Below are 22,301 nucleotides of genomic sequence, written 5' to 3'. Positions count from 1 at the left end.
CGGATGGGGGAAACGAGCTCAGGGTTACTGAATCTTGCAGGCGGGTCAGGTAATACGACCACGGCTTCGATTCCAAGTATTTTCCACCAGCACACCATTTGTGGCGGCGCGGAAGGCCGGCTGTCCTTTCGGTGTTCGCACTACGGAGGTTCTATTCGGAAACAAATCGTGATGAGGTGAAAGGCGGCGTATAGCTTCCCTGTACCGTCGGCCCCAAGGTCACACGGGCGTGCATAAGGTGGTGCCGTTGAAACTTGGTATTCTTTTGATTGCTTTTTCTGGAACTGGTCGATTCTCAGTAACTGTCGTATTACTCTGACAAAAAAAAAAAAACAGGACGTGACTGATTTATTTTTACTCTTCCTACTTTATTCTTCTTTCGATAGTCTGGTGAGAAAAGTTTAATTTTCGAGATGACAGTTTTGTTATCTTTTCGCAGTGTCCAACAGTCCCCTCAGTGCAAGATAAACAACATAAGTGTCGCCTTGACAAGTTTTGCGCCATTTATTTTCCACAAAACAAAGCACTTTACGAACGACACTTGTAGCGGCAGTTCATTAGGCGCGCGGATTATCGAGAACATCTTCTTTAATCCCAATAAATTTTGCCCTTTGTCTTCTATGAAGGTTCGAACCCGACCACGGCGGCTGCGTTTTTATGGAGGAAAAACGCTAAGGCGCCCGCGTGCTGTGCGATGTCAGTGCACGTTAAAGATCCCCAGGTGGTCGAAATTATTCCGGAGCCCTCCACTACGGCACCTCTTCCTTTCTCCTTTCACTCCCTCCTTTATCCCTTCCCTTACGGCGCGGTTCAGGTGTCCAACGATATATGAGACAGATACTGCGCCATTTCCTTTCCCCCCAAAAAACCAATTATTCTATGAAGGTAAGGAACTCCGACCGAGGTCGTTAAAAAAAGATCTATATTCGTTAATGATTATTCTGACATCCACCTTAATATATTGAAGGGAGGACTCTGAACCGCAACACGCTGCCTTGCCACATTCATTTCATACTTTTCACGGAGTTGCAATAATACAAGCCTTGGCATAAAGTGGAAACTGCACCTCGTTCCACCCTCTTCTCAACTCACACTTCCCCTTTTCTTTTCTCCCTCGCCCACAACATGTTCCTTGTCGAGACTTCCAGACTTGAGACATAAAGACAGCACGCTCTCGACTTGCAGCAAGGAACACAGCAACTATCCACTCTAACTCTGCCAGAAAGGGGTTAAAATGGCAACCTGATTCGGAAGTAGTCACTTCACCGAGTTTCTTGTCGTCACCGATACACAACTACCAACATACCGTCAATCCTGGCAATCTCTCCGAGGCAGTTATTCCCGTAAAGCAATGCGGATATACAGACATAACAGTACCTTTTATCTCTATAGGAAAACATTAATAGTTGACATTGTAATTAGTAAGTTACTTAGTTATTTAGTTGCGGTGTAGATAGTTAGTTACAGTTAGTGCGCTGTGTAAATAGTTGAGACAGTATGTACAGGGTCATTGTACCTTTTGTCTTTAGACCGTGTATTTTTAATGTTGAAAATTAAAATTAACAAATTAACTGGTCTGCTGAAGTTGTCGGCAGTGTAATACACACAGGTACAAAGGCAGGATAGAAATTTGTTCTTCTCGATTTTGAAAATAAACATGTCTTTATTCTATAGGCAATGCCACGAAATATGCTAGTACGGCGACCGCTCACCTAAAATTTTATATCTCGAATTTGGGCTCTCTGGGAAACCATACGTTTTGTGATGCCTGAGTTGTGTGGGGTAACTTCTATCACAAAAGCACAGATCATTTGCGTTGCAATCACTTTCGTTAAGTCAGCGGTCAGCGTGCGGGTATTTCTTCTCCGTGTGGGGTACGCGTACGTTTTTGAGTTTATGACAGCGTACGTGACTGTCCTTGTGTGCGCGTTTGTGCCGTACTCCTGCGTCCGTATTTTGCGCATTTTCAGCTCAGGCACCCAATCATCAGAGCCACCTGCACTTGGAGCTTCGTTTATAAGTAAAATACCGAGCATAAACTGTTGAATAAGCAAGCACGCGATTCCTACTCCTCCCTCCATTCGGCAAGTCGTCTACTGTAATCACCCTTGGAGCGCCGTCGCCGGTGCAGCAGCCCAGCAGTCAATGAGTCCCTAAGGGAGGAGGCTCTCGACTGCTGTCTCTAGCTCCGTCCCCTTTTTGCTACCTCTCTCTTTCGTTCTTTACAGAAGTGGAGGTGAAGTGACCCAAATGACACCGGAAATTATCGCCCGCTTCTGCAGTGGGCACTGGAGCCCCGGTGAAGTACTCTATCATTCATCAAGACGTAAGCGTCCTCGTCACGCCTCACGTCGTGTTTGCGTTGGAGAGCCGACAAAAATGGATACGGAAGCGAAGGCGTCAAGGTCCGGAAGTTAAAGGAACACGTGCCTCAGCCGCGCGACCATCACAGGGTCAGAGGGATGCGAAGAGTTGCCTCCTTTATTTCCCGTGCACGACTTCATGTGCAAGGTGAAGACGTTGACGTTTCGGCAAAGATGATGATTCGCAAACCATCGCGTTTCGGAAAGCAACAACACTTGACGGCAATTAGCAGCACAGCCATGAATTCCTGATAGACGCAGCTGCCACAAGCATGGGCCCATAGAAGGACACTGCGTGTGGTCTTTGTATTACACTGAATGTGACGTGGCTGGTGATAATGATGACGGCCTAAATAATGACAGTTTTGTAGATCTGTGTGTCCAGGATGTTTTATGAAGGCTCGTATAAGGGCCTATGACTGCCCAGCTAGAGCCAGCTACAGGAAACGTACAGTCTTTGTCAAAAGTATACATCCCGGGGCGTCTGTTTCTGAGCCCTACAGCGTGGCTCCTCTCGCATACTAAGAGACCCTAATCTCACGAAGGCGGGAGGAACTAAAGTCCTCAACTCTCGCAACCTTAGGACTGTCAAATGTGCTTAACAGCCCCGCTGCATGGCTCGGAAGCGAACCCTTTGGGCTGTGTATTTTTGACAAAGACTGTGACGAGCTCTATAGAGCTTTTTACTTTTGCAGGATTATTCGCCTCAGCTGAATACCACGTTAAGTTGAAAGGACTACCGAGGCGAGAAATCCTAACCAGTGAGACACTGCACGTGCTGAAGAAAATCAGTGTGCAAGGTTCCTAAAGTTGGTAGCCCATATTCCGTTGCGGTAGTTGGCGACCCAGGTGACCTTAGCCTATAGCGATTCGGACGCCCGCATGAAGAATGCTTCGTCCATCACAGTCGTGACAATGTTTGTAAAAAGTATTAAGCAGAAAACAGTTAATAGCGAAGAACATCCGATCTACGATTATTCCCCCATTGTGTGTACCATATAACACGGCATAAATTGCCTTGTTATTAGAAGCTTCTAGCGTCCTGTTTCCGAATGCCGCTACCATTACCATCATGCGCTAGGTACGCACGTGTACCGTGCGCATGCGCAGTTGTTAGGAAGCTTCATATTTTGCCTACACCTGTGATGGTCGAGCAAGGAATCTAGTCGTTTCTTGTAGCATTTCTATGTTTAGCTCGCGCTCTTGTTTCTTTTTTTTATCTATAACACTCCCCCACGCAATACCCTTGCCTGAGGGCTCTTGGAGGTATTTCGGATAAATAAATGAATAAAATAAATAACTTCATGCCTTGACGTGCGTAGTGATGGTTATAAGGTTACGTTCTATTACAACGTTACGTCACTCCTGGCGGCAGAAAGAAAACTAACATGCACTACGCATGGTAACAACCACAAAGCTCATGTTCCGCAAGCCCGCAGTGCCGCTAAGGTTGGGCCGCTGCTCTTCCTGTTTTGTTCTTCCCAATAGGCGTCCATTTAGGTCAATGGTGACGGCCACATAATCCGTCACTGCAAGTCTCCGCTGCAGCCTAGTGCATATTTCAGGGGGGCCGGGCAATCGCCCTAATGCGCGTGTTCCAATTCGTAATCAGCGCGGCTGACCCTACACGTGAAGGCGCCACCGGTGGAAAGCTCCAGGGGGCGCAACGGTCAGTGCTCCTGCGGGTGGCGCCGCCTGCGAGCACGGCCCACTCGCTGAGTGCTTTCACTCCAGCTTTACGGAACAGATCGGCACGCGAACCCTGAAGGCGGCGCGGTCGAATTTTCCGCAAGCAACGCTCGTAAATAAAAGGGAAAAAAAAGCTGAGTGCTGTTTCAGATTTCGCTTCTTTGGGGAAGGTGAGCGCAGGAATTTTCTGTTGTAACATGCCACGCCGCTGGCGAATGTCCCCCGCGCACCTGTCGCTATCATAATCGTCATCAGCTTAACTACGTTCACTTCAGACGAAGCCCTCTCATAGCCATCACCATCATCAGCTTGACTACGCCCATTGCAGGACAAAGGCCTCTTCCATGTCTCGCCTATTAACCCTGTCCTGAGGGTCGAGGGTTTATTGGTATGGGAGGTTGTGGCCAAGTACTACACTAGGGTGCCCATATCCTGTTCTGGTGAGGGAGTGCGTTGTCAGTTCTAGTCACCTAGATCACGCCACACTCCAGGCCCGGTTATGCAATTCCATCGACACGCGGAGTTTTTTTTTTCTTCCGGAGGAGAATTGCGGTGCACCGGGATTCGAACCCTGGTCCTCTAACTAACACTGTCCTGTGGCAGCTGTGGCTACCTTATCCCTGCAAACTTCTTAACCTCATCAACCCACCTACCTTTCTGCCGCCCCCTGCTACGCTTGACTTCTCTTGGAATCCACTCCGTTACCCTTAAAGGTGCACTAAGAGTCTGAACTCGTCTTTTTACAGCGGGAAATCTATCTACACGTTCCGGGCATTCTTAGAAACTTCGAATTACTATCCTGTGCGGCCGATTGCTCTAATTAAATCGGATCAAGTCCCGCCTTCTTCCTATTTTTTTTTTTTGAACTCAACGCGGTAGGTAGGCGGAGTCAACCAACGCGTCAGCAAGTCCCGTGGCGGCTTCACTTTCGGTTTTATTTTGTTTTTTAGGCTTTTGTGAATAAACATTTCAGTCACAGACAATATAGCCGCAAATTAGGCCCACGAAAATAAAAATACACGTGGACTCTTTGATTTACGTATCACTCCGCCGATGGCAGAGCGGCAAGCCGCCACGGGACTGGCTGACGCGTTGGTTGACTCCTCCTACCTACCGTGTTGAGTTAAAAAAATAGCGGGAACCGGGATGTTTAATCCGATTTAATTAGGGCAATCGGCCGCACAGGACAATAATTCCAAGTTTCTAGCAATGCCCGGAACGTGTAGATAGAGTTCCCGCAGGTAAAAAGACGAGTTCAGATTCCTCTTTTGTGCACCTTTAAGGACCAGCGGTTATCTTGCCTTCGCAGTACATGCCCTGCCCCCAAGCCTATTTCGTTCTCTTGATGTCTATTACAATATCAACAACTAGAGCTTGTTCCCTGACCCAATCTGCTCTCTTCCTGTTTCTGAACGTTATTCCAATCGTCTTCCTTTTAAGAGCTCGCTGGGCTGATCTGAAATTCAACCTTCTTGCGTTTCGATGGAGGCCAAACGCTAAGGCGCCCGTGTGCTGTGCGATGTCAGTGCACGTTAAAGGTCCCCAGGGGGTCGAAATTATTCCGCAGCCCTCCACTATGCCACTTCTTTCATCAAATTAGAGATTAAGGTGTTCATTCACTTTATCCGACACTCTTCCAGACCGAACTCTTTTAATACTTCTTGTAAACATACCGTGAAAAGAGCGGAGAGATCGCGTCTTCCTGCCTGACATCCTTTGTGATTCCTATTATGTCACTTTTCTTGTGGACGTACATTGTTCGACCCGATCACTCTACCTTTCTTTGTAAATACGCCTCTACAAAATGCGACACAAGAAGAAAAATGGGATCAACAATAGCGGTACTAATAACAGTGCTGAATAGGAAAACTCCGCTTTCGAGGAGAATGCGCGTTCTCTATTTAATCACGTGGTGTAACAGCGACAAAGCTTAAACATTATGATAGTGTGTTCATGAGCTAAAAGTGAAAGGAGGTTGGAAGACTGGCGAAACTGTAGCACGTGAGTCGAGTGGTTGAACATGGTAAACGCCGCATGAGAACGCAGTTAAAATAAAACTCAACAGTGCGGTCTGCGTAACATGATGATCAACTACCAATTAGCGCCACGTTGCAGAAAATAAACCTCTCTCTTTTTTTGAGAAACTAGGTCGCGGTAAAGTCCCTATAGACATTTTCTAACACCTTTGCACATTTTCTTTACATCCCACTTGTCATTTAAATGGTGACGCCATTGTCATCATACAATGAAAGCCTCTACTGAAATGAAATTGCCGGTATAGCATTTCCAAGAACTTCCCAGTGCACCACCCTCTCAATAAATGTAACCTTTCGGCGGCCCACATATGTCTCTAATGACTAAAGCGCACCTTCATGACATTCTGTTCGGCCAGCCCGAACATGGAGGGGCTGCCAGCTACGGCATGCGGCATCGACAGCGATGCTAATGGAGGTCGTTTCTGCCGATAAGAATCCCTCGTGCAGCTATTACTGCACCGATTGGGGCCTGTTTTGACGCCACAAGTGCACTAACTACAGGCTCAAAACAGGCGCAAGCACAGGAACAACTAGTTTTTCATGGCGTGCTTGCCGGCATTAACTTGTGCTTCTTTCGGCCAAGTCCGAGTATTCTCTAATCTGTTCTTCAATGTTCACCGCGTGCTCAGGCGACAGCGTTCTCTAATCGAAGTGGTCGCTTTCAATAATAGATACTCTTTCTCTCTCCACCCGAGGGTCTGCTTTCTTTCAGAATGTCAGGGCTCAATCGGCGTCTGTCCTCGAATCGTAAGGCCCGAAGTCGCTTGACGACGCAGCGAGCTAGCCGTATACATTGTGTACTGCGCTTCATCATCTGTTGACCACCCGGAGACGGTGCTTATTCGGGTTAAACCTTGATTGCAATCTGAATCACGACATCTAGAGCATTTGATATGCCCAACCATGAAGGCAGTAACGTAAAGCCCGCGGTTAGAGCGAAGTAATGTTAGCATAGCGCACGATTATAGTAGTAGCACCGGCGGACACCGTGTTAAAAAAATTGTTCTAACAAAAATTACTTACAAAAATTTCTTTAGACAGTCTATAGACTGTCCATAGACTTCTGTCTATAAACTCTATAGACTCTTTATAGACCCACCCTATATAGAGAACAGTCTAAAGGGAATAAAAATCCCATAGGCAGTCTATAGACAATCTATAGATTTACGGCCATACACTTTTAGTAGACATTTTTATATTTAGACGGTCTATAGACTATGAACAGACAAAAAGATATATCTATAGGAAGGCAATAGAGTCATAAGAAGTCTATAGACTGTCTGCAGACCATTTTTTGTAAGGGAAGGCCCCCTTATCTGGAAAGCTTAATGTGTCTGTTCATAAAAGAATGGCGTGCAGTACTCATCTTAGTTGCTGCAACTCTGAGGGCTAAATAATGACCAATAGGTTGAGCCGGCGAAAGCCTGGGCGATATTTATTGAATGTGCCCTGCTCGTTTAAACTTGTTCCTTAAAGAGTTGAAGAGTTCGTTTAAACTATTCCTAACGATACTTTCGCTTTCGGCGGCCATAGAAATGTGCATTGGACTGTAGTGGGTATAGTTACACTCATTCGCATTCTATATTTTGTTGCTGTTAGGCAAAAGAGCAAGAGTCCTGTCTGTAAAACATGCGGTGAGTCATTGCTGGTTTATGGTTTATGGTTCATGGGGATTCAACGTCCCGAAGCGAATCACTCTATGAGAGACGCCGTATTGAAGGGTTCCGGGAATTTCGACCACCTGGGGTTCTTTAACGTGCACTGACATCGCACAGTACGCGGGCCTCTAGAATTTCGCCTCCATCGAAATTCGACCGCCGCGGCCGATATCGAACCCGCGTCTTTCGGGTCAGCAGCCGAGCGCCATAACCACTCAGCCACCGCGGCGGCGGTTAGTCATTGCAATGAAATGAACTATGTGAGTTATTCCCGTGTTGCATTTACATAACGTTAGAAAAATAACTACAGGTAATTGATTTTTCGCCAATACTATGAAGATTTCCTGTGCATTCCGAATGCCCACAAGCGAGAAAAGCGTGCCTTACTGGGACGAACATTTCGAACACTGGACAGAGTACAGAACGAAGCACGGGAGAGCGACTACATGAGAAGCGGTACCCGCTACGCCCTTTCACCGTTTTATTCGTCCCTATAGATTACTTAAAGGCTGCACAGTAAATATTGTGAGAAAAAGCAAAAAAAAACATTTTATCGGCGAACAGTTGGAAAAAGAATAGTTTTTGAGGAGTTCCCGGGTTCGAGCCCGACCGCGGCGGCTGCGTTTTTGTGGAGGAAAAACGCTAAGGCGCCCGTGTGCTGTGCGATGTCAGTGCACGTTAAAGATCCCCAGGTGGTCAAAATTATTCCGGAGCCCTCCACTACGGCACCCCTTCTTCCTTTCTTCTTTCACTCCCTCCTTTATCTCTTCCCTTACGGCACGGTTCAGGTGTCCAACGATATATGAGACAGATACTGCGCCATTTCCTTTCCCCCAAAAACCAATTATAATTATATACTTTGTGGTTGCCCCGCCGCGGTGGCTCAGTGGTTAGGGCGCTCGACTACTGATCCGGAGTTCCCGGGTTCGAACCCGACCGCGGCGGCTGCGTTTTTATGGAGGAAAAACGCTAAGGCGCCCGTGTGCTGTGCGATGTCAGTGCACGTTAAAGATCCCCAGGTGGTCGAAATTATTCCGGAGCCCTCCACTACGGGACCTCATTCTTCCTTTCCTCTTTCACTCCATCCTTTATCCCTTCCCTTACGGCGCGGTTCAGGTGTCCAACGATATATGAGACAGATACTGCGCCATTTCCTTTCCCCAAAAAAACCAATTATTATTATTACTTTGTGGCATGTAGTGAATAGGAATGCAAGCTAACCGCTCTTTCGCAACTTCTAAACGTGCACATGCACCAGGCTAGCAAAGGGAACGCAAAGTAAATGGAGTAAAGAAGGAACTCAAGCGTAACGTGCCTCTTAAAGAGCGCTCTGTTATCCTTCGTATTTTTCTTTTTCTCTGGAGTAGAAATTCATTTTTTATCGGCGCCATTTATGCTGTTTTGTGAACACTGAAATACGCACCTCATATCGCTAATAGCAGACACCCGAGAATGTCTAGGCGGCGACCGAATAAAGTGAAGGAAGGCATCGTCCAGACGTAACACGCTGATTTGCTGGAGACGTCCTCCTCAAGATTCCCGCCAAAAGCTTCAGTACTTCTAAGTGAACGAACTAATTACAACCCTAGTCCTTCATGTTGCCGGACGAACTGTGATATCGGGTTCCCATTCCTGACCAGCGCGAATTTTTCTTCAACGCCGAAGTTTCTGTTAGAGATATGTGCAGCTTTCCCTTTCTGTCGTGTCGCTACGCTCAGATGGATGACACCGAGCAGTCGTTGCTCCCTTTATTGAAACCTGCTCCATGTTGCGGAATTCGGCAATATACACAACACTAAGCGTCAAAGCAAAAATAAAAACGACGAAAACCTTTTGAGAAAACAAAAGTAAATACCTGGGATAGTTTGCAAAACTACTTCTCGCAGCTAGGCATATCCATTGGACTCCTTTCACGAACATGATTAGCCATGAAGGCCATTGTCCATGACGTGTGTGTTTAGGGGAGTCCTCGAAGATGAAGTATATTTTAAATAAAAGAAATTTGCTCATTAGATTTCATCCAAAGGTAGCCATTCGGCTACAAGCCTTATGGCTGCGCTTGGGTGTTCATAGGTATATTACGCTTGGGAAGAACTTGGAAATTAGAGTGGTCGCCTTTGATTCATTCTGATCGCAACAGCGTTTGAGCATGAACCTTACCGTTCATGCCATTTGAAAATGAAAATTGGTTTTTGGCGAAAGGAAATGGCGCAGTATTTGTCTCACATATCGGCGGACACCTGAACCACGCTGTAAGGGACGGGATAAAAGATTGAGTGAAAGAAGAAAGGAAGAAAGAGGTGCCGTAGTGGAGGACTCCGGAATAATTGCGACAACCTGGGGATCTTTAACGTGCCCTGACATCGCACAGCACACGGGCGCTCAAAATCTCATTTCCGCCAAATGATTGTTCACCTGAGGGAAGTGTACGAACAGATCGACTTTAAGCCGGAGTAGCACTCCCTCTTGGTGATGTGCTCATCCCCACCTCCTGTCTATAGTGCTCTGCTGTTCTCTCTCTTCTAGATGTCTTTCGTGACATTTCCCGAAAGCTTTGTAAACAGTTAATGTAAATAGAACATAATTTCAGTGCAATAAATATCATGTCTAAGAAAAAAAAATGCATCTGTGGCTCAATAGATTAGAGGACTACTTTCGAACGCGCAAGATAGCAGTTCGAATGCCATTTTTACTTGAACATATATAATAGTTTGTTTTTCTCACTATTTATACCACGAAAACCATTTTCCATTTTTCACAGGGGTAGGTTACCTTTGAGGTAGCATTCTGAGATTGCAGCGAAAGTCGGTGCTTAAGCCACTGAACACAAACCAGTTTCACTCGTCTTTTTTCTTTACTTATGAACAATCAAGTACCGCAGCCCGAAAATAATTTACCATATCCCGTGGCGGTGTCTGTCACCTTGTATATATGGTTTCATTGTGAGGGGCTCTTGGGGGGAAAATCACCGTTTAAAAAAAATTTCAGGCCAGCCAGGAGACAAAACCCGGAGTTAGTGCGCTGTACCGTTGACGGAATGGAAATACGCCTATCGACTATAGCCGCGATCGACAGTTTTGAAATATTTTCATTTTCCACAATCCATAATCCTCACTTGGTTTTCCGCTACTGGAGGCGGTTATAGAGTCCGGCCATGCAAACAAAGAACACAAGTAAAAAAGCGTTCGCGGCGCAAACGTCATCGGGTTTAGCAGTTTCCTCATGAGGAAGGTTTAAGGGGGCGCATAATAACGGACGGAAGAAAGCGGGGGACCCTAAATGCGGAGTTCACCTTTTGTCCAGCCCCCGCCGCGGTGGCTCAGTGGTTAGGGCGCTCGACTACTGATCCGGAGTTCCCGGGTTCGAACCCGACCGCGGCGGCTGCGTTTTTATGGAGGAAAAACGCTGAGGCGCCCGTGTGCTGTGCGATGTCAGTGCACGTTAAAGATCCCCAGGTAGTCGAAATTATCCCGGAGCCCTCCACTACGGCACCTCTTTCTTCCTTTCTTCTTTCACTCCCTCTCTTATCCCTTCCCTTACGGCGCGCTTCAGGTGTCCAACGATATATGAGACAGATACTGCGTCATTTCCTTTCCCCAGCCCAAAAAAACCAATTAAATATTATTGTCGAGAAAAGAAAATTTCTGCAGATTCAGCCTTCAAAGTTTAACATCATTAGCGTTCGTTTCATTGATCAAATTGTCAGTGAAAGTTGCATAAAAAACCCTCAGTTTTCTGCCTGCTTCCTTCGGGAAGAGCACGAAGCAAACAGCGGACGCTTAAAAAATACCTTCCAAAAACCATTAATAGCGACTGAGTGTAGATTACAATAAAGCGGGAATAGAAATTCACTCAGGACAGTCCCGTATTTAGATATGAGACTCATAATTGCCTGTTTTTTTTTTCATTTCTTTCATTTAAAGGAAACGTTTCTTAGCTTTACCTAGAGACAAAAGGCATGGTAATAGCTTTCGAACGAGATGAAAGCACATCTCCCCTTACAAAAATGGTCTGTAGACCACTATATATACATATTCCGGAGCCCTCCACTACGCCACCTCTTTCTTCCTTTCTTCTCTCACTCCCTCTTTTATCCCTTCCCTTACGGCGCGGTTCAGGTGTTAACCGACATATGTGAGACAGATACTGCGCCATTTACGTTCTCCAAAAACCAATTATTATTATTGTTATTTGATATGGCTGAGTCAACTTTGCAGCGAAAATATAAGCCTTAATATCGCTCTAATGAAGTAGCAGGGGCCCGAGAATTAGTCTGCCTGTCAAATACAAAAAAAAATCAAGAATTAAGCACCCTTTCATGATATATGCGAGATCAGCATAGCTAGTTCACTAAATCCGAAGACCGTAACATCTCAGCTTGTTAGATGGACTTTTTGTCTATCAGCGTCCATTCCTACACTCAGTTTCTCTAAGAGCAACAATAGAGGAAAAGGTTTCGTGCTCTACAAACGACATTCAATCTTATCCGTTTGGCTCGCCACTATTTCCTCGGAGGCTTAGTCTTAACGCGCAGCAAAGTTCGCGGCGCTATGTCTACCGCGTGCAGTTCGCTGAACCAGAAAGCCTTGCAGAATATTCCTGCTAGACTTCCGCTGGCCTGTACATTGCATTCTCAGGAGGAGCTACCCACCGAATACTGCGTTCAAGGCTCAAGTGTGCTCACTGTTGTAAAGAGCACAGACGGCAACGCATTTGAAGCGAACTATCTAGGTACGCAAAGTTTCCAGAACTTTATGCTGCTGTGACAGCGATTCCACGCGTATACCGACAGTGTCACAGACACAAGCCCCTTATTCGCCAGGAGTTCTGTTCTACTTTTACCTCCCGTAGACATGTGATAGGCAGTCATACCAATTACTACAACGTGACGTTAAGACACGGCAGGGCCGTTACACAATTATGACACGACCGGTCGCGTTTCATGGCTGCCTAATTTCGAAACCGAAAGGTGCAAAAATAGTCGGAATACCGCATTTAAGATATTTACATTTAAATAAAAATCTTACGGTAGTTCTAGCAAACATTTGAGGATTAATTTTTAACACCTCGCTCCCCAGTTTTGGCAAGGAAGCACTTTGTAAGTGAATGTTGTTTCTTACAAAGTTGTGAGCATTGAATAATAACCGCCACTCCTCTAACCGTTGCAAACCGGGAACTATGACGTCGCAATTCAGATCCACGTTTCTGTTGTGCTGCTTGGAAGAGCAGCCAATGTTTTCGCTGTCGGAACAACACAACCATATATACCTTGCTTACTCATCCTCATACAAAGAAAGTTGTTTTAGCTGTGGTAGCATCATCCTATGAATTTTACTGAAACCACCGTCTTGGACACGCGTGTACGCATTCTAATATGTGCAAAACCGTTCACCTGTTAAATTTGGTTAGAGAAAATTCCGTTTTTCTTAAATCTAATTACTTTACAAAGCTAAAACAAATTATTCAAAAGTACATGCGTACTCACTGGGAGCCGGTTCTTGTGAAGTTTGGCGAAGAAACTGCAGAGTCGGAAAGTCGGAAACTTCGCGGCGCTTTATTCCCCGATATTTAATTTTATTCTCTATATGTACCCTTGCTTTGAATCTGGCCTTTTGAAGCTACTAGGCACCAAACCAAGAACTCCGAATAACCCGAACGAAAGATTTCCTCAACTTCCTCGCGGCGTCAGTTATTGACAAACCGAAGTTTTTAGTCACTTAAAAGTTTAAAATCTCGAAGAATATCGAAATTAGCGGGAAAATTCGAGACAGCGTGGTGTCAAGTCGAAGAATATCGCCCGCCGCGCCGCTATCTTAGTGCGTTCGGGCAAACCTTCGCGGGTAGTTTGCGCCGGTCTAACCTTCTGGCAGTTTCGCGGCTCCGTCTAGCTCTCTTTCATCTCTTTTTCTTCTCTTTTCCCTCTTTCGAGAAGCTGTTGGGAAAGGAGCCCCAACGTCAGCGTTTCATGTAACGTCCGAAAGGTGGCGCCATAGAACAACCGCCTATCGGGCTACCAACGTCGTCTGCTATATCGATCCATGCCTGTTCACAGAATTCGTTTCTCAGTTAAGTGCGCAGGTGCCGCTAGCTCTCCTAGATCGCGATCCTACTACGTACTGTCTCCGCGAGGTGGTGCTAATTGCCGTAAAAACATCAGACGGGAATGGGCGGGAAGGTTGGATCAGGCATAAAACGCAACAGGTGGTACTATAGTCATTTGAGTGGGTGCCAGTCCAATTTATTTTGACCGCAGGCATGCGCAAGTCCCTTTACTGCTTACCGCATTAATAAGGACATGTCTCTCATTTAAATTACTTAAAAACTATACTCCTGGCAATAATTTTTCGTGTTGGTAAAATTCCCGTTTGTTAGGCGCGAAAATTCATGACATTGTGCTCAGCGTCACATATTCGCATTTTATGATTAGGCCTGCCTCGTCTGGTGTCACTGGACTTTTCTCATCGTTTCTCTTTTGTATTTGCTTTGCTTTCAATTACTCGTACACACTCTAAAAAGAAAATAAACGCCCGCAAGCCATGAAGCATCTTGTTTTAGCGTGCTCGGTGCGTCACAATAATTTGTAAAGAAGTCATTGTCCTTGTAACCACCGTCATCATAATCATCACCACCATGCAAGCAGGATTATGAAGGAAGTCGGTCCGCTTCCCTCAAAATGAAAAGGAATCAAATTATAAGGACGATCAACTATCACAGTCATGCGCTCCTTGTTCAAGCAATATTATTCTTCATTGTTTTTAAACGCACCGACTAATAAATATCCGTACCAGCGCTGAACACGTGCTGTGCTGCACCCCAAGAAGGAAGTTGAAGAAGAGATGTCAGAGAGCACAGAATGTGAGTGAATTTTAATTGCTTTACACCTTTCAGAATATTGATTCCTTTCCTTTTGTGGCAGTAGCCGGGCTTATATGAACACCTATCGATTCAGCCTACTCATTCTTCGTTGAGAAACTAGTCGTATTTTTTAAAAAACAAATGTAGGCGAAGGGTTAGCTGTATCTTCCCCTCTGATTGGTTTCCTCGTTTCCCGCTAATCGAATGTAATTAAATAAATTGGTAGGGGTTTACCGTGGTTAAAGCGCGCAGACGTGCGAAAGCAGGTGTTAATTCTTCAAGCAGAGGGAACACTTAAGCTCCGCCTTAAGGGTATGACGCGATATCTTTAGTGGCTTATTGCCCATGTATGGAGAATTGGTAATTTTGTACTTAGCATTTACAGATGGCGATGAGTATTCATACCACTGCTAGCGCAGTGGCGGAGCGGTCAACAGATGCTCCACTGCACTGGCAGGCGGTTCTTTCTATCACAGCCGCCGGAAGGGATTGCGCAACCCACACTGTTCTCCCTGAGGAACCTCTCGCGCAGATGGCGCCACCCTCCTCCGAATGTACCCGAGCTTACCCCAGTTACTCGAGTAAGCTCGGGTAGTAACTCGGGTTGCTACGCAACGGCACAACATCAAAAGAACGTACGCACGTACGATGACAAGATTCTTGGTCGGTGTTGGTGTACGTATGAGAGCTTCCGATCTAAAACCCGAAGGTAAACTAGAGCATGCTTCGCCGCCGGCCCGCTGCAGGCACCCCTCGTGCTTGAGGCCAGTGCAAAAAAAATTGGGACGTCGTTATTCGCAACGCCTCATACTCTCGCCCTCGTTTTCCCCTGCATTCCAGTGACGGCAGGGAAAAGGGAAGAGGGGGATGTTTGCCTGGGATTTTATTATATTTCCAGCAAATGGTCATGGCTAGGGGGTGGAATGGTTTGGTTGGTTTATAGTGGTTTAACGTCCCAAAGGAACTCAGGTTATGAGGAATACCGTAGTGAAGGGCTCCTCCCTTTTATTAAAGGGTGCCCACTAGAGGACAGTTCACTCTCTTTTTACTCCCGTGTAGGTGTATTCGTGTTTAGAGTGTACTGCTTTGTCAGCAAAAAGAAAGGCGTAAGGAGCGATTTCTCGAGCTCAAAAGATGTACACGTGAGCGCCGGTCCTCGCGAGGATTCTGACCTCGGCTGTTCTTCTCTGCAGCGTCGTCTCGTCAGAGCACTGACGTCATCCAAGTGAGCCGCAGCCTGACCCTCATCATCGCCGTGTGTGCGTTGGTTGCCCTGGCAGTCGTCATCCTAGTCGCCATGGCCATCGTCCAAGCACTCTCGAGCCGAGGTGATTCGCACAGCAGAGAGGCGGGATGGTGCGCCTAACTGAGAAGACCTGTAGTGTGCTCTCGTCTTTTAACTCGTATTTGGAGACCATATCGATGCACTCCCACAGTTGCGTATTGCATGCGTTACATCCCTCGCTCATTCCCGAATGTGAACATGGTGGCGGTGTTCTGGTGGTCGCAAGGAAAGATGCAGTAACTGTCTCATTCACTACGGACACCTGAACCAGCGAATGTCGTCGCAAGAAGGCCAGCGCGTCTTACACAGCTAAAATTGCGGATGCACTAGCAATTCATCTCAAGGGACCCCTTATCGCTTATAACGGTCGAAAGCCATGACTGCATTCGTCCCCCTGAAGCATGACTTTGCGATTACATTGGGTCTGTGGAATGCTCATGAGACCTCTTTAAAATAAAAACTCGGGGCCTTCTTTACCGATCCCTTAAAAAGAAAATCCGATAGCATTTCGAAGCTGGCTCACCCAGAAGATAGAATAAGGTGTATTAATGTGCAGTAGTGGTTGGGTCAAGGTGGAGTAGTGGTTGGATAAGGTGAATTGGTAGGGATTAGTGTAGATTTGTGTGTGGATTAAGGTGGATTGGTGGCAGTTAGTTGGTAGATTGATATGGATTAGTGGGGATTAGTGTTGGATTAAGGTGAAATAGCGGGTCGGTTACTATAATCTCATATGATAGCCTAATGGGAGGTACTCCAACGATCTAGTCCTGACATTTTCAAATTTGGTGGTGCTGATGGCGTCACGACCCACTAGGGCAATCAGGAAATTTCGTTACGGGGAAACCAGGTAGTTCTTGCAAGACAACTTAAATGCTGTCGAATTAAAATGGAGGTGTGGGGGATGGGCTGCTCTTCTCTCGATAAAGCATGAAAAGGGGCGCAGGAAATCTCCTAGTTTACCCGAGCTTCCTCCCGTTGGCTGCAATGTCTACCCGAGTGACTGCGAACTCACCCGAGTGATTCCGAGCTTACCCGAGTTACTCCGAGCTTACCCGAGTTACTCCGAGATTCACCTGGGCATAACGACTTTTGCGCTAGTGCCTCATCTAGTGGTAGCGCAGGAAAACAGTTTCAGGCAAACTGATTCAAACTAAGCGTTTTCGGCAACCAGTGGTAAGGATAATGGAAACGAGAAAATGGTATGCGGCAAAAATTCAGCCGAGGCACTCCAAATGCACCGCAGCGATCAGTTCCATCACTGGCGAAGCTCGCATTCAATTCCACCATCGCTTACGACTTCCCTTTCTCTTACATCTGATGTAAGCAGTGTAGAGGCATTCGTAAATTCCTGATCTGCATCCTTTGTATTTGCAGGCAGCAAGAAGCAGAACACCACGACTGCCCTTCCAGGAACTGCGAATTACTCCCTCGCGTAGCACCAATGCTCGTGTCTGTGCTCAACGCTGCGACAAGAAGCCGCTTTTCACGATTCAATTGAATCCACTTAAGAGTGGATATAGATGCCCGCAAAATATATGATACTGATAATATACGTCATCTTGCAGTAGATATGCTTTCAACTGTTTTACTGGCTACTGTGTCAACCACGATACAAATGTGCTACAGAATTTGGCAGCGCATGTGCAAATTCTTACGTAAGAGCAGTCCTTGATTTGGCGACATTAAGCACTGAAGTGGCACAGTGGCTTATGAGGCGGTAACCCAATCGTCACTATCATAACTCGATTACAGCACTACAGGGCAAACGACTACCCCAGCCATCCCACTTCCCCCACATTGTAACACCTGTGACGTGCTTAAGTCCACTCTGTTCCACTATCTATGGGAGTACCCTTCCCCACAGGCAGTCCCCCTTATCCCACTCACTCCTATTGGGAGGCTGCCCAGCCTGCCAGCCAGAAATGGCTAGTGGATCGGGCCCTACGTGAAACTCACGGCCGTGGACTTCTGGCCTGGTAGAAGACCACTCAGGCGACCTTTCTTTTGCCCAATAAAGTTGTTTCCATCCATACATCCCCGGTCATCGTTCCATTGGAGTCTACCATCCTCCATTACACCTCCCTCCCCTTTTGTGTTCGAACTGTCATCCGGCGTGCCACCTATGATTTCCTTTGCGCATTACGTAACCTGCCTATTCTCTTGTATTCTGGCTCTGAATATCGTTTATAAAATGTGACCAACTCACGTCTGTTCACTATACACACGTGCTGTAGTCTCGAAGCTACAACCTCCACCACCATCACTTGATGCGGTATCTTAATAGCGAACGATCGACCAACGATTACCCAGGAGAATGTTTGCAGATCTCCCTCAGAGTCTAAAGTCTTTATAGACAGAACTCTATTAACAGTGTATATACTGTCTAAACATTTTTTGTAAGGGTAACGTCAAGCTTCAGAAAAAGTTCGGCGAAATCGGTGATTGAGGGCATTAGTGGTAGCGCACTATAAAATTGTAGTGGTAGAGCAGAGATTGAAGTTGATGAAGACGACGACATTCAATGTACTGCGCGAGAGAGAGGTAGTTAAACACTAGGCGTAATCGGTTGCGGCGATAGTATAGTATATTATAATATAGTATAGTATAGTACAGTACAGTCATTTTCCTGCAGCAGCCAGCGAAGCTGATCTGGTCACCGCCGATTTTTCGAAACCCAAGCACGGCGCAGTCGTGGCAGTTTTATTTTGCCTGTTCTGGCTGGCTTCACACAAAAAGTCAAGTTTTTTTTTTTTGAGGCTGGAAGCCTTAGTACTCGGATACTAAAACATTTTTTCTTAACGAAAACCTTAATAATTGAAGTAAGGGAGTGAATAAACGCAAGGAGGGAATTGGACTAACATCGTAATAACAATAACAATTGGTTTTTGGGACAGGAAATGGCGCAGTATCTTCCTCATATATCGTTGGACACCTGAACCGCGCCGTAAGGGAAAGGATAAAGGAGGCAGTGAAAGAAGAAAGGAAGAGAGAGGTGCTGTAGTGGAGGGCTCCGGAATAATTTCGACCACCTGGCGATCTTTAACGTGCACTGACATCGCACAGCACACGGGCGCCTTAGCGTTTTGCCTCCATAAAAACGCAGCCGCCGCGGTCGAGTTCGAGCCCGGGAACTCCGGATCAGTAGCCGAGCGCTCTAACCACTGAGCCACCGCGGCGGGTTGTGTGAACATCTTCCGAATCGGTCCAGTTTAACCATTGAAATCAGAGGTGTAGACTAGGAAATGAAAGGGATAAAGAAGCATGAGTTTTGCATTGCGTAGGGCGAAACAATCAAAATGAGAAGCCTGACATGCGATTCATCGCCTGCAACCATTTTCTCAATGCCATGAGGCGAGAAAGTTGGCTTTTAGTTCAACGCATAACGGCTACAAAATTCTTGATTTGTCTCAACCCCTTCGTCATTCACTTTTTCTCCTTTCCCCGTGCAGTGATGATGATGATTCATGATGATGATGAGTTGGGTATTAATGGCGCAGCATCACTGATTTATATAATGCGGTACTATCATCACTGCCGTCCACCGAGCTTGCTGCAGCAAAATATTTCTTAAGCATGCGGCTTTTACGCGAGCCCTTTATAGTTGCATCCATTTCTGGCACGGGGGCAATCTTTTTAGAAGACGAAGAAGAAGAAGCCACCTGCAGGTAAGAAGCCGACGTTTGATCGCTCTTTCGTCCATATTCGACACCCGTGAGAACCGACCCGTCCAAGTACTTTGACGAGCACGCATACAGCAAAGAAACCAGCCCGTTTATCATTCATCCCCACCAAAATGGCTACCACGCGCCTGCTACTGCAGATTTATGTACTGTTAACGCAACTGGCTCCCGTGATGTGCCGCTTACATTGCGTGCGTGCATGGTTACGTGCTGTTTACCGTCATCTCAGGATAAACATCGCAAACCACGACCTCCAGAAGTCTGATTTAATTGAACTTGACTGGGTGCTGTTTCCCTCAAGCGCTTTTAGATTGCAGGCATGGTGGCCATTATCTATTTGCTTAATTGTGCCTCGACTAAACTTTCCTCTTGTAGCAAAGGACGTAACGGTCCCAAGCAGTCAGCCGGTCAGATGAGGTCGCCCACATCCTTACAGACTTTTGGCTTATTGTCTCGCTTTAGTCACGTGACGTGCAGAGCCCGCCTCGAGAAGGATTTTGTTTTTGTTTCTATAAATAAAAAACAGGACGAACCAAAATTTGTTTCCCCTGCGATTGCGTCGCCTTTAGGTAGTATTCTGAGATTCGTTGCGTTGGGTTTGACTGTCGGCTGCCGGTAGCTTTTTATGCAGGCTATTCTGCCAGCGAAACAGCTGTAAAAAGAGAATTCCGGCAGTGTCGTTTCATTGGCTGCGTGTCGTGACGTGACCGAAATGTGCCAATGGGTCAAACTGCCGGCAAAGTTTCTTGCGAGCTATTGTGCCGGACGCCGGTACAGTGGCCTCGTCCGAAACGAAAGGCCGATGACAGCACTGGCGAACACATACCGAGCAGAAACAGCACGACGAATCTTAGTGCTCACTATAGGGCTTTGATTTCGCTCCATGGAGGCAGCACACGCTGATGCACTTTTCTTACAGTAACTTTTCACTTGCTTCACAGGCTCGATCGCTGGAACAAGGACTTAGCAGACGTTCACGACGTCAAAAGCAGGCAGTCATGACCAGACAGCCGTATGTATTAAGAGCGATATTTAATAAACTATATATGTGCGTTAGTTTGTGGATGACAAGCAGGACTGGAGCGCATATTCGCAGGCAGGGTTCAATCGTGAATAAGGATATGGATGTTGTTGCTTTACGAATGTCCTTGAGGTCTGCCGAAAGCCAATGCGGGCACCAGACTAGCTTAGTTGAACCAATCGGCATAACGCTAAGCTTTGTCCATGTAGAACAAGGGCACGCTATGCACAAATCTCCGCCATGATTGGCTGGCATTAATTTTCTGCTGCCCAAGTACCTATCAATGTATAGAATCACCAATTCCGCATATATGGGCGTTACCCCATCAAAGTTATCGCGTCATACCCTTATGGGAGTCATAGGTTTATACAGCCTGATTTCTGGTCTATTCGTAGTTTTCGTTCACTGCTGATTAAGAGAAGTCTACAACTTTGGCTCGGAGTTAAATCCATTCTGTGGATCATTCTGACTATGTCGGTGTTTGTACACTCTGAACAGAAAGGAGTAAAAAGGATGTAAGCTGTCCTCTAACGCACACCCTTTTATAAAAGTGGGTGTGCTAGAGTACAGCTTACTTCCCTTTTTTACTCCAAGCCTATTCGTGTACAAAGTGAAAAGCAGCAAAAGACGAATTTATTGCTCAGAAAACTGGATTTAAGAATTTTCCCGCCACTCTATGCGCATGACGTCAAGGACAGAAAAGACTCTCGGATCACCATTTAGAGGTTGAGGTGCAGCATAGCCTCCGGAATCTGTGCCCACCCGTGTTCCACTCTGATAACTGTCTTTGCGAAAACAGCCGACAGTGGCGACACCTATTTTTCATTTTTCGACCTCATTTAACCTATAAAAGCTTCGTTGTCAGCAAAACTAGAGCGTTGTTGTTAGAACGCGGCAGGCTATCGAATCAGTCATACTCCAATTCGCCCTGAACGTGAATTTCTATAGAGGCTAAACCTTTGAAGTAACTTGGGCCACCTAGGAAAAGTAACATGAAATAACGATTTCTACAAAACTGCTGCGCATGCTGAACATGGATAACGTAACCTTCTTGTCGCTGGCGCTATGTTACGTTCAAGGAGCGCGAGGCCGTCCAAGGAGGCCGCCAGGAGCGCTGCGAAGGAGGCGCAGGAGATCGCGGATTCGGTCCTGGAAATGTCGGCGGCGTCTGTCGTAACCCGCTCCAAGTAAGGATTGGTGGAGCCCTCTATAGGCAGCCACGCGAATTACTACCGGCTAGCTGTGGAAAAATAGCTTTGAAGAGGGAAGCCAACCGCAAATAAACATTTGGGACGCTGTCGTATACGCTCATTCAGGATTCCCAGCGAACTATGAACGTAAAGAATGACCAACTCCGCATGTATGGGCATTAAACCGCCAAAGATCTTTGTCCGAAGCCTACTTGACCTTGAAAACCGAGCAGCGAACCGAAGCCGAAGTTAAAAACGAAGTGCTAGCACAGCGAATACGCGTGTCGCCTATAACCACGCTAAATCGTTCACCACTTTTTCCATTTACATCCCGTCTTCCTTTCTCCCAGAGAGCGTAGGCAACCGCAATTCCTTTCTGGTTAACTTTATTGCTTTTCCCCTTCCTGTCACTCTCCTTCTCATCATCATCATCATCGTCAGCCTGACTACGCCCACTGCACTGCAAAGACCTCTCCCATGTCTCTCCAATCAACCCTGTCCGTTGCCAGCTGCTGCCACTGTAT

The 22,301-nt window shown here is 46.4% G+C and overlaps 1 protein-coding gene and 1 long non-coding RNA gene across 3 annotated transcripts in view; one reads left to right on the top strand and one right to left on the bottom strand.

Annotated features, from left to right (window-relative positions):
- The window catches only part of Gpa2 (Glycoprotein hormone alpha 2), a 93,881-nt gene that overhangs the window by 34,962 nt on the left and 36,618 nt on the right, over nt 1–22,301 (bottom strand). Inside the window, exon 1 of one of the 2 annotated variants that reach the window (XM_077637940.1) lies at nt 13,232–13,593. The exons of the other annotated variant lie outside the window; for it this stretch is intronic. The gene's annotated coding sequence lies outside the window, so the exon portion shown is untranslated. Of the gene's footprint in view, nt 1–13,231; nt 13,594–22,301 lie in introns of those variants that run through there. 2 annotated transcript variants of the gene reach the window in all.
- On the top strand, nt 14,512–17,374 carry LOC144104224 (uncharacterized). Its single transcript, XR_013308468.1, has 3 exons — nt 14,512–14,601; nt 15,795–15,929; nt 17,261–17,374. It is a non-coding gene; the product is annotated as an uncharacterized LOC144104224 (long non-coding RNA).

The sequence above is a fragment of the Amblyomma americanum genome, chromosome 9, assembly GCF_052857255.1.
Source record: "Amblyomma americanum isolate KBUSLIRL-KWMA chromosome 9, ASM5285725v1, whole genome shotgun sequence".
NCBI lineage: Eukaryota > Metazoa > Arthropoda > Arachnida > Ixodida > Ixodidae > Amblyomma > Amblyomma americanum.
Note: the sequence above shows the minus strand (reverse complement) of the source record. Positions and strands in the feature narration are given on the sequence as shown.